We start from the raw sequence: 10,949 nt of genomic DNA on the forward strand, positions 1-10,949 counted from the left end.
AGGGAGTTCCTGGGAATGCAAACTAGTTTAGTTTTTATTAAGATTTCAAAATATCCTCATCAGATATTTAATGATGGTCTAAAGACGTTTATGAGGGATGCATCCGGCTGAGAGTCTCCAGTTAACAGGGTTGCCGTTTAAACCAAAACACCGGCCGATCTCTGCCACGGCTTTTTGAGTTCTAAAGGATTTTAAAGCCGTGTTGAAACGTCTTTGCTACTCGCGCTTATCTCCTCTCACGTGTTGATTCATTCATTTCTTTTTCCATGTTTTTAACCTCAGGCACAAAATTTTCACTTTTTCATGTTTTTCTAATTTTGGAGCACAATTTCAAATTTGAGGAAAATGTATTTTTTCGACAGGCTCCGGGTCAACTTTTTTGTCAAATTTTTTTCTGTACATTTTTTTACATCAAATTTTTTTTGTCAAATTATTTTTTTTCAAAAAGAAAATTTCAAAACTTTTTTTTCACAAATTTTTTTTTTTTTTTTAATTTTCAAAACTTTTTTTTCAAATTTGTTTTGTAAAAATTTTTTTTTGTAAAACATTTTTTCAATTTTTTTTCGATTTATTTTTTATTTTTTAAATTTTTTGGTCAAATTTTTCCAAAAACCATTCACAGTCATTGTTTTTCCATCTGTGATTCTCTTGATTTCTCTTTCTTTCATTAGTTTTTATTTGTTCTATCTTTTTTGTATGTGTGTGTACTTTTCAAAAGAAGAAGCTGTGATTCTCTTGATTTAGCAGCTTGTAACAGTAGTCTTCTCTCAGCCCGCCGTGAATGCGTCTCTCCTCCCGGTGTTCCACTTTTAAAAGTGACCTTGTAAACTGGAGACCTTCAGCTGTTGAAACACAGAGGGAGTTCCTGGGAATGCAAACTAGTTTAGTTTTTATTAAGATTTCAAAATATCCTCATCAGATATTTAATGATGGTCTAAAGACGTTATGAGGGATGCATCGGCTGAGAGTCTCCAGTTAACAGGGTCGCTGTTTAAACCAAAACACCGGCCGATCTCTGCGATCACGGCTTTTTGAGTTCAAAAGGATTTTAAAGCCGTGTTGAAACGTCTTTGCTACTCGCGCTTATCTCCTCTCACGTGTTGATTCAGTGAATCCATCTGTGATGAAATATAGCACCATCTAAAACAGACCAGCTGAGTCTCTTCATGCTAACAGGCTAACTGTTGTGTTGCTCATAATGATACCTGCCTGTCCGTCTGCTTCTATGGTGTCATCTGTGATGAATGGCATTCATCTTTGTTTTACTGCCCTCTACTGGTCTGGTGGTGTAGTGCATTTACTTTTTTTCCCCTCCATACGTCACTGGCCTGATTTACACAATCTACCCAGGACTTCAGCCCGCGGTCGAAACGCAGACAACAATGGGGGACCAGGAACCTTTTAGTTCAGGGTAAAGTAGTTCTGGGGGCTAAAAGACCCCGGAACTCTTGGTAGAAATGCACCTTTTGAATCCTACTTATTTCTTACCCTTTGTCTTAGTCTGTACAAGCTGAGGGAAATGCTCAAACGAGGCAGTCATCTCCAGTTTGACCCGGATGATTACTGCAGTCACGTCTGAAGGGAACTAAATTCCACCTCAGTGTATTTTTCTTTTCCCCCTCTTGTCGGCTGGGAGGGAAAATGGTGAAGCCCATATTTAGGGGTGGCAGGTGTCAGGTGGTACTGTCAGAGTCTAAGCCAGGAGCTTGGTGAAGATAGGATAAGATAGTGGTGTAGTGCATTTATTTTTTATTTCTCCATACGTCACTTGCTGAGTTCTAGAGTTTTAAAATGATAACTAAGGAGAAAGTGAATCCGTCACTTGCAGAGTAATAAGGGTTCAGTTACAGAAGGGCGTTCTCTGTCCTCAGCCCTTCCTGTGTTTCTCAGCCTGCTCCTCGGTAGACTCCCTGTAGCACGCCACGGCGTGTGCAGATGGTTGTAAGAGGAAGAAGGAGAGAGGGAGCAAGAGGACACTGGTTCGAGCCCAGCCATTGTATATAAGAGGTTTGATCTGAGCATCACTAGGAGGTCGTGAAAGCCGGAATGGAGCTACTCCCAACTTGGCTCCCCAGACCTCCTCCAATACTCAACGATGGGTACTTCCAATGGGTACTTTGCTCAGCCTTTAAAGCTTATAGAGATATTGCTGGGTGTGAAAGATCTGATCCCCTCAGAGTTACAAACAGGATCTCAAGTAATGTCAGAAGTTCCTGATCCTCTGTGATTACAGCTCACTATGTTGCCTCACGGCCAGAAGACTCTGGCCTCTACCTTGGATATCCTCCTGGTACTGCAGCTTCCTTTCACGGCCAAATTCCACCAGATCCTTAATAAGTTGCAACGTTGAAATATGTGCAAAACAGAATAAAAATAGCATGCTGGGATATAAATGCAATTTCGGCCCTTTTTGTTTTAGCAGAACTAAATGGATGCATCAACTTTCCATGGGAAGTGAGCTGGTGGGCTTCAAACCAGGGTTTAAGACTTCCTCCCTGAGGAATCAAAGTGCTAATCCACGGTGTTTTTCTCCGTGACTCAGAGGATGAGGACTCCTCTCTGTTTCTGTCCTGTTAGATCTTAATGCTGCGGTGGACACAATTGACCGTCACATCCTATTACAGAGACTTGAACACTCTATTGGAATTAAATCAGCAGACAATAAGCCAGATTAAATCAGTTTACCCAAAGTTAACCAAACTCAAAACATGCCTTAAGACTCAGTGACCTGGTCCGCAGGACGTTTCCTGATACCTAACGAGAACCAAACGTATGTGGTTTCAGTTCTTCTGGAGCCGGCCTCTAGTGGATCCTCGATGAACTGCAGTTTTTAACACTTCCACATTGGACTCATATTTTGAGACCGGAGGTTTCCGCTTGGTTGTTTCATATCGAACATTTCAAACGTCCCGTCTTAAACTGCTCTATGCAATGAACATTTATATTTAACATTTAGATTCATATTTAACATTTATATTTATATTTAACATTTATATTTATATTGAATATTTTTATTTAACATTTAGATTTAGATTTAACATTTTGATTTATATTTAACATTTATATCTATATTGAATATTTATTTTTAACATTTATATTTATATTGAACATTTAGATTTATTTTTAACATTTAGATTTAACGTTGAACATTAAGACTTATATTTAACATTTTGATTTATATTGAACATATATATTTTTAATTAACATTTAGATTTATATTGATATTTTTGTTTAACATTTAGATTTGTATTGAACATTCATATTTATATTTAACATTTAGATTTATATTGAACATTTATATTCATATTTAACATTTAGATTTAATGTTGAACATTTAGATTTAACATTGAACATTTAGATTTAGATTTAATATTTATATTTATATTCAACATTTTGATTCATATTCAACATTTATATCTATATTGAATATTTTTATTTAACATTTATATTTAACATTTATATTTATATTGAATATTTAGATTCATATTTAACATTTATATTTAACGTTGAACATTTACATTTATATTTAACATTTTGATTTACATTTAATATTTATATTTATATTAAACATTTATATTTATATTAAACATTTATTTTTATATTTATATTGAATATTTAAATTTAACATTTAGATTAACGTTGAACATTTATATTTAGATTTAACATTTTGATTTATATTGAACATTTTTATTTTACGTTGAACATTTATATTTATATTGGACATTTATATTTATCATTTATATTTATATTTACCATTTTGATTTATATTTAACATTTAGATTTATATTGAACATTTAGATTTATATTGAACATTTATATTTATATTGAATATTTGTATTTAACATTTAGATTTATATTGAACATTAAGATTTAACATTGAACATTTAGATTAACGTTGAACATTTATATTTATATTTAAAATTTAGATTTATATTGATCATTTGGATTTAACAATGATTTTAACTTAATATACTTTTTCACAACAACATTAAATGTGAAGAAGATCTCAAATATTCCTCAAAATGTGATAAAAAAGTGACTTTTAAAAATTCCCTCTACATTGTTCTGATGTTTTGGAGCTAAATGTGGAGAAATGATTCAGTTATTTTAAACGTTACCGCCCCTCTTTCTTCTGATGTGACAGCTCGTCACATTTGTCCCTTTCAGTCGATACTCCCCTGAATAAAACACCAGCTGATGTCAAACCAGCAGCACATTCAACCTCCATCAGTCTCTGGTTCCCAAACTGACTGATGCACAACATTCAAACTTAAAGTTGACACCTCTACGACCTCAGGCTCTCATTTGAAGAAAAGTTCAACATTCACCATACTGCATTCAACGAGCTGGACTTACCCCCGGAGCAGTTCTTGGAGTTCCACAAAGCAATTAAGCACTTGACAAGCTGGCGGATGAGGAAGCAAATAATCACAGTGCACATTGTTGATCATGGCAACAGTGGATCCCTCTTCTCTCACAACAAGGTAAAAGTTGGCCCACCATGTGCACAACTTTCACATGCCCACTCGCAGGGCTTCACATGTGGATGTTCCAAACAACGGTACCAAGCCCATGATGGAGAGCAGCCGACAAGGAGCAGTGTTGGAGCACTGAAGAAGTCCTGCTTGAGGTCAGAAGCACATGAGCAAAGTTGAGGCCTGCCCAATCTAATGACTTCAGCACAGATCACATCTTACAGACAGATTACCCCTCTGCCTAATCGCCACACTAGTCAAGGACAGCCTTTAATTCACGAGACTTCCCTGGGAAACACAACTCCTTTCTAAGAACAGAAGGAACCAGGAGGGGGTTTGATATCTGGACTCATTTTTGAGGATTGTCTCTTTTATTATAAGGGGATTACTCTCTGATGTGACGGAGTTTGACTTGCAGGACTCAGGGTGGATACTAAAGGAGCACTACTTTAAACTTCTAAATCCACCAGATTCATGTCCGATCCATCTCTGATACGTCACGGCACCGGATCTGATCGGTTCCTATTCTAGTCAATGTGTTAAGTCCCACTGGATCCACTCCGTTGCGTTCCAGCTGGGCCTCTGAGTCCTCCGGATCAGATACACAAGACTTCTATTGTTACCGGATGCCGGAGCACGACGCATCAATCTCAACAGAGCAGATGGAGCGGGACAGGAAGTAAGGTTTCACCAAAACAAAATGAAAACATCCAGTTAATTTTCAGAATAAAACACTCAACTAAGAGAACACTTACGAGCAACTTTCCAAGACATACTGAATCAACAAAGTGCAGAGTGGAGGAAAAAGCCAAGCAGTGAAATGAACTTTCCAGGAGAGGTAACATTTTGGTTTTGGGGTGGGCATGTCCTTGACTTTGTCTGCAGGGTAAAAATCATCAATGAAAATGAGAATGGTGGCAGTGAGGACTTAGATCCACAGCACTTGTTGCAAGTAAGTGACCAAGCTAACGGTCAAGTTCCACCACATCCATCTCCAATCCATAATGGCAATGGATGTGATAGGTTTCTATTCTAGTCAATGTGTTAACTTCCACTGGATCCGCTCCGTTGGGTCCCAGCTGTATCTCAGATCCAGCAGGTCAAAGCCCTCCGGATCAGACACAAGCCTTTTATTTTACACGGATGCCGGAGCAGGACGCATCAATCTCAACAGAGCAGATGGAGCGGGACAGGAAGTCAGGTTTCACCAAAACAAAATGAAAACATCCGGTTCATTTTCAGAATAAAACACTCTGTGTTATCACCAGATCATATTTCACTTAACTACAACAACAAACCAAAGTCATGATGAGCGGAGCCAGGCCTGGAGTCAACAGGTCAGAGGTTTTCAGAGGACCAGAAAGACAACATGGATGAGGAGAGGAGGAGGAGGAGAATCCTTGATCCAGTGATTACAGGGGGAAAACCTCGGTCACATGACTCCAGCTGTCCGGCTGTCCTGCTCCGTCCCACGACAAAGCTGCTTCACAAAAACACCACCTGCACTTTTGTTCGAACGAACACATGAAGTGTTTTTACTTTCAGTCTTTACTTTCTGTTCAATCATTGCAAAAACTAAATGAATGAACTGTTAAATGAAACAGTTATAAACTTTATCATGGAGAGGAGTATCACTGCAGACAGCTCATCACCAAGCAGCAACCTCCGGTCTAAAAATATGAAGCCCATGCGGAAGTGTTATAAACTGCAGTTCATCAAGCGTCCACTTGAGGGTGGCAGCAGAAACACCAGAGACCACATACACACTCCCGCAGTGACTTCCACTACAGAGTCATGTCTGTTTTTAATGCAGTGACTTCCACTACAGAGTCATGTCTGTGTTTAATGCAGTGACTTCCACTACAGAGTCATGTCTGTGTTGAATGCAGTGACTTCCACTACAGAGTCATGTCTGTGTTGAATGCAGTGACTTCCACTACAGAGTCATGTCTGTTTTTAATGCAGTGACTTCCACTACAGAGTCATGTCTGTGTTGAATGCAGTGACTTCCACTACAGAGTCATGTCTGTGTTGAATGCAGTGACTTCCACTACAGAGTCATGTCTGTGTTGAATGCAGTGACTTCCACTACAGAGTCATGTCTGTGTTGAATGCAGTGACTTCCACTACAGAGTCATGTCTGTGTTGAATGCAGTGACTTCCACTACAGTCATGTCTGTGTTGAATGCAGTGACTTCCACTACAGAGTCATGTCTGTTTTTAATGCAGTGACTTCCACTACAGAGTCATGTCTGTGTTGAATGCAGTGACTTCCACTACAGAGTCATGTCTGTTTTTAATGCAGTGACTTCCACTACAGAGTCATGTCTGTGTTGAATGCAGTGACTTCCACTACAGAGTCATGTCTGTGTTGAATGCAGTGACTTCCACTACAGTCATGTCTGTGTTGAATGCAGTGACTTCCACTACAGAGTCATGTCCTAGTTGAATGCAGTGACTTCCACTACAGTCATGTCCTAGTTGAATGCAGTGACTTCCACTACAGAGTCAATTCTGTTTTTAATGCAGTGACTTCCACTACAGAGTCATGTCTGTGTTGAATGCAGTGACTTCCACTACAGAGTCATGTCTGTGTTGAATGCAGTGACTTCCACTACAGAGTCATGTCTGTGTTGAATGCAGTGACTTCCACTACAGAGTCATGTCTGTGTTGAATGCAGTGACTTCCACTACAGAGTCATGTCTGTGTTGAATGCAGTGACTTCCACTACAGAGTCATGCCTGTTTTTAATGCAGTGACTTCCACTACAGAGTCATGTCTGTCTTTAATGCAGTGACTTCCACTACAGAGTCATGTCTGTTTTTAATGTAGTGACTTCCACTACAGAGTCATGTCTGTTTTTAATGTAGTGACTTCCACTACAGAGTCATGTCTGTTTTTAATGCAGTGACTTCCACTACAGAGTCATGTCTGTTTTTAATGCAGTGACTTCCACTACAGAGTCATGTCTGTTTTTAATGCAGTGACTTCCACTACAGAGTCATGTCTGTGTTGAATGCAGTGACTTCCACTACAGAGACATGTCTGTGTTGAATGCAGTGACTTCCACTACAGAGTCATGTCTGTGTTGAATGCAGTGACTTCCACTACAGAGTCATGTCTGTTTTTAATGCAGTGACTTCCACTACAGAGTCATGTCTGTGTTGAATGCAGTGACTTCCACTACAGAGTCATGTCTGTGTTTAATGCAGTGACTTCCACTACAGAGTCATGTCTGTGTTGAATGCAGTGACTTCCACTACAGAGTCATGTCTGTGTTTAATGCAGTGACTTCCACTACAGAGTCATGTCTGTGTTGAATGCAGTGACTTCCACTACAGAGTCATGTCTGTGTTGAATGCAGTGACTTCCACTACAGAGTCATGTCCTAGTTGAATGCAGTGACTTCCACTACAGAGTCATGTCTGTTTTTAATGCAGTGACTTCCACTACAGAGTCATGTCTGTTTTTAATGCAGTGACTTCCACTACAGAGTCATGTCTGTGTTGAATGCAGTGACTTCCACTACAGAGTCATGTCCTAGTTGAATGCAGTGACTTCCACTACAGAGTCATGTCTGTTTTTAATGCAGTGACTTCCACTACAGAGTCATGTCTGTGTTGAATGCAGTGACTTCCACTACGGAGTCATGTCCTAGTTGAATGCAGTGACTTCCACTACAGAGTCATGTCTGTGTTTAATGCAGTGACTTCCACTACAGAGTCACATCTGTTTTTTAATGCAGTGACTTCCACTACAGAGTCATGTCTGTTTTTAATGCAGTGACTTCCACTACAGAGTCATGTCTGTGTTTAATGCAGTGACTTCCACTACAGAGTCATGTCTGTTTTTAATGCAGTGACTTCCACTACAGAGTCATGTCAGTGTTTAATGCAGTGACTTCCACTACAGAGTCATGTCTGTTTTTAATTCAGTGACTTCCACTACAGTCACATCTGTTTTTTAATGCAGTGACTTCCACTACAGAGTCATGTCTGTGTTTAATGCAGTGACTTCCACTACAGAGTCATGTCTGTGTTTAATGCAGTGACTTCCACTACAGAGTCATGTCTGTGTTTAATGCAGTAACTTCCACTACAGAGTCATGTCCTGTTTTTAATGCAGTGACTTCCACTACAGAGTCATGTCTGTGTTTAATGCAGTGACTTCCACTACAGAGTCATGTCTGTGTTTAATGCAGTGACTTCCACTACAGAGTCATGTCTGTGTTGAATGCAGTGACTTCCACTACAGAGTCATGTCTGTGTTGAATGCAGTGACTTCCACTACAGAGTCATGTCTGTGTTGAATGCAGTGACTTCCACTACAGAGTCATGTCTGTGTTGAATGCAGTGACTTCCACTACAGAGTCATGTCTGTGTTGAATGCAGTGACTTCCACTACAGAGTCATGTCTGTGTTGAATGCAGTGACTTCCACTACAGAGTCATGTCTGTGTTGAATGCAGTGACTTCCACTACAGAGTCATGTCTGTGTTGAATGCAGTGACTTCCACTACAGTCATGTCTGTGTTGAATGCAGTGACTTCCACTACAGAGTCATGTCTGTTTTGAATGCAGTGACTTCCACTACAGTCATGTCTGTTTTTAATGCAGTGACTTCCACTACAGAGTCATGTCTGTGTTGAATGCAGTGACTTCCACTACAGAGTAATGTCTGTTTTTAATGCAGTGACTTCCACTACAGAGTCATGTCTGTTTTTAATGCAGTGACTTCCACTACAGAGTCATGTCTGTGTTGAATGCAGTGACTTCCACTACAGAGTCATGTCTGTTTTTAATGCAGTGACTTCCACTACAGAGTCATGTCTGTGTTGAATGCAGTGACTTCCACTACAGAGTCATGTCTGTGTTTAATGCAGTGACTTCCACTACAGAGTCATGTCTGTGTTGAATGCAGTGACTTCCACTACAGAGACATGTCTGTTTTTAATGCAGTGACTTCCACTACAGTCATGTCTGTGTTGAATGCAGTGACTTCCACTACAGAGTCATGTCTGTGTTGAATGCAGTGACTTCCACTACAGAGTCATGTCTGTTTTTAATGCAGTGACTTCCACTACAGAGTCATGTCTGTGTTGAATGCAGTGACTTCCACTACAGAGTCATGTCTGTGTTGAATGCAGTGACTTCCACTACAGAGTCATGTCTGTGTTGAATGCAGTGACTTCCACTACAGAGTCATGTCCTAGTTGAATGCAGTGACTTCCACTACAGAGTCATGTCCTAGTTGAATGCAGTGACTTCCACTACAGAGTCATGTCTGTTTTTAATGCAGTGACTTCCACTACAGAGTCATTTCTGTTTTTAATGCAGTGACTTACACTACAGAGTCATGTCTGTTTTTAATGCAGTGACTTCCACTACAGAGTCATGTCTGTGTTTAATGCAGTGACTTCCACTACAGAGTCATGTCTGTGTTGAATGCAGTGACTTCCACTACAGAGTCATGTCTGTTTTTAATGTAGTGACTTCCACTACAGAGTCATGTCTGTTTTTAATGTAGTGACTTCCACTACAGAGTCATGTCTGTTTTTAATGCAGTGACTTCCACTACAGAGTCATGTCTGTGTTGAATGCAGTGACTTCCACTACAGAGTCATGTCTGTGTTGAATGCAGTGACTTCCACTACAGAGTCATGTCTGTTTTTAATGCAGTGACTTCCACTACAGAGTCATGTCTGTGTTGAATGCAGTGACTTCCACTACAGAGTCATGTCTGTGTTGAATGCAGTGACTTCCACTACAGAGTCATGCCTGTTTTTAATGCAGTGACTTCCACTACAGAGTCATGTCTGTTTTTAATGCAGTGACTTCCACTACAGAGTCACGTCTGTGTTGAATGCAGTGACTTCCACTACAGAGTCATGTCTCTGTTGAATGCAGTGACTTCCACTACAGAGTCATGTCTGTGTTTAATGCAGTGACTTCCACTACAGAGTCATGTCTGTTTTTAATGTAGTGACTTCCACTACAGAGTCACATCTGTTTTTAATGCAGTGACTTCCACTACAGAGTCATCATGTCTGTGTTGAATGCAGTGACTTCCACTACAGTCATGTCTCTGTTGAATGCAGTGACTTCCACTACAGAGTCATGTCTGTGTTTAATGCAGTGACTTCCACTACAGAGTCATGTCTGTGTTTAATGCAGTGACTTCCACTACAGAGTCATCATGTCTGTGTTGAATGCAGTGACTTCCACTACAGTCATGTCTGTGTTGAATGCAGTGACTTCCACTACAGAGTCATGTCTGTGTTGAATGCAGTGACTTCCACTACAGAGTCATGTCTGTTTTTAATGCAGTGACTTCCACTACAGTCATGTCTGTGTTGAATGCAGTGACTTCCACTACAGAGTCATGTCTGTTTTTAATGCAGTGACTTCCACTACAGAGTCATGCCTGTGTTGAATGCAGTGACTTCCACTACAGAGTCATGTCTGTTTTTAATGC

Source organism: Notolabrus celidotus, chromosome 15 (assembly GCF_009762535.1).
Source record: "Notolabrus celidotus isolate fNotCel1 chromosome 15, fNotCel1.pri, whole genome shotgun sequence".
NCBI lineage: Eukaryota > Metazoa > Chordata > Actinopteri > Labriformes > Labridae > Notolabrus > Notolabrus celidotus.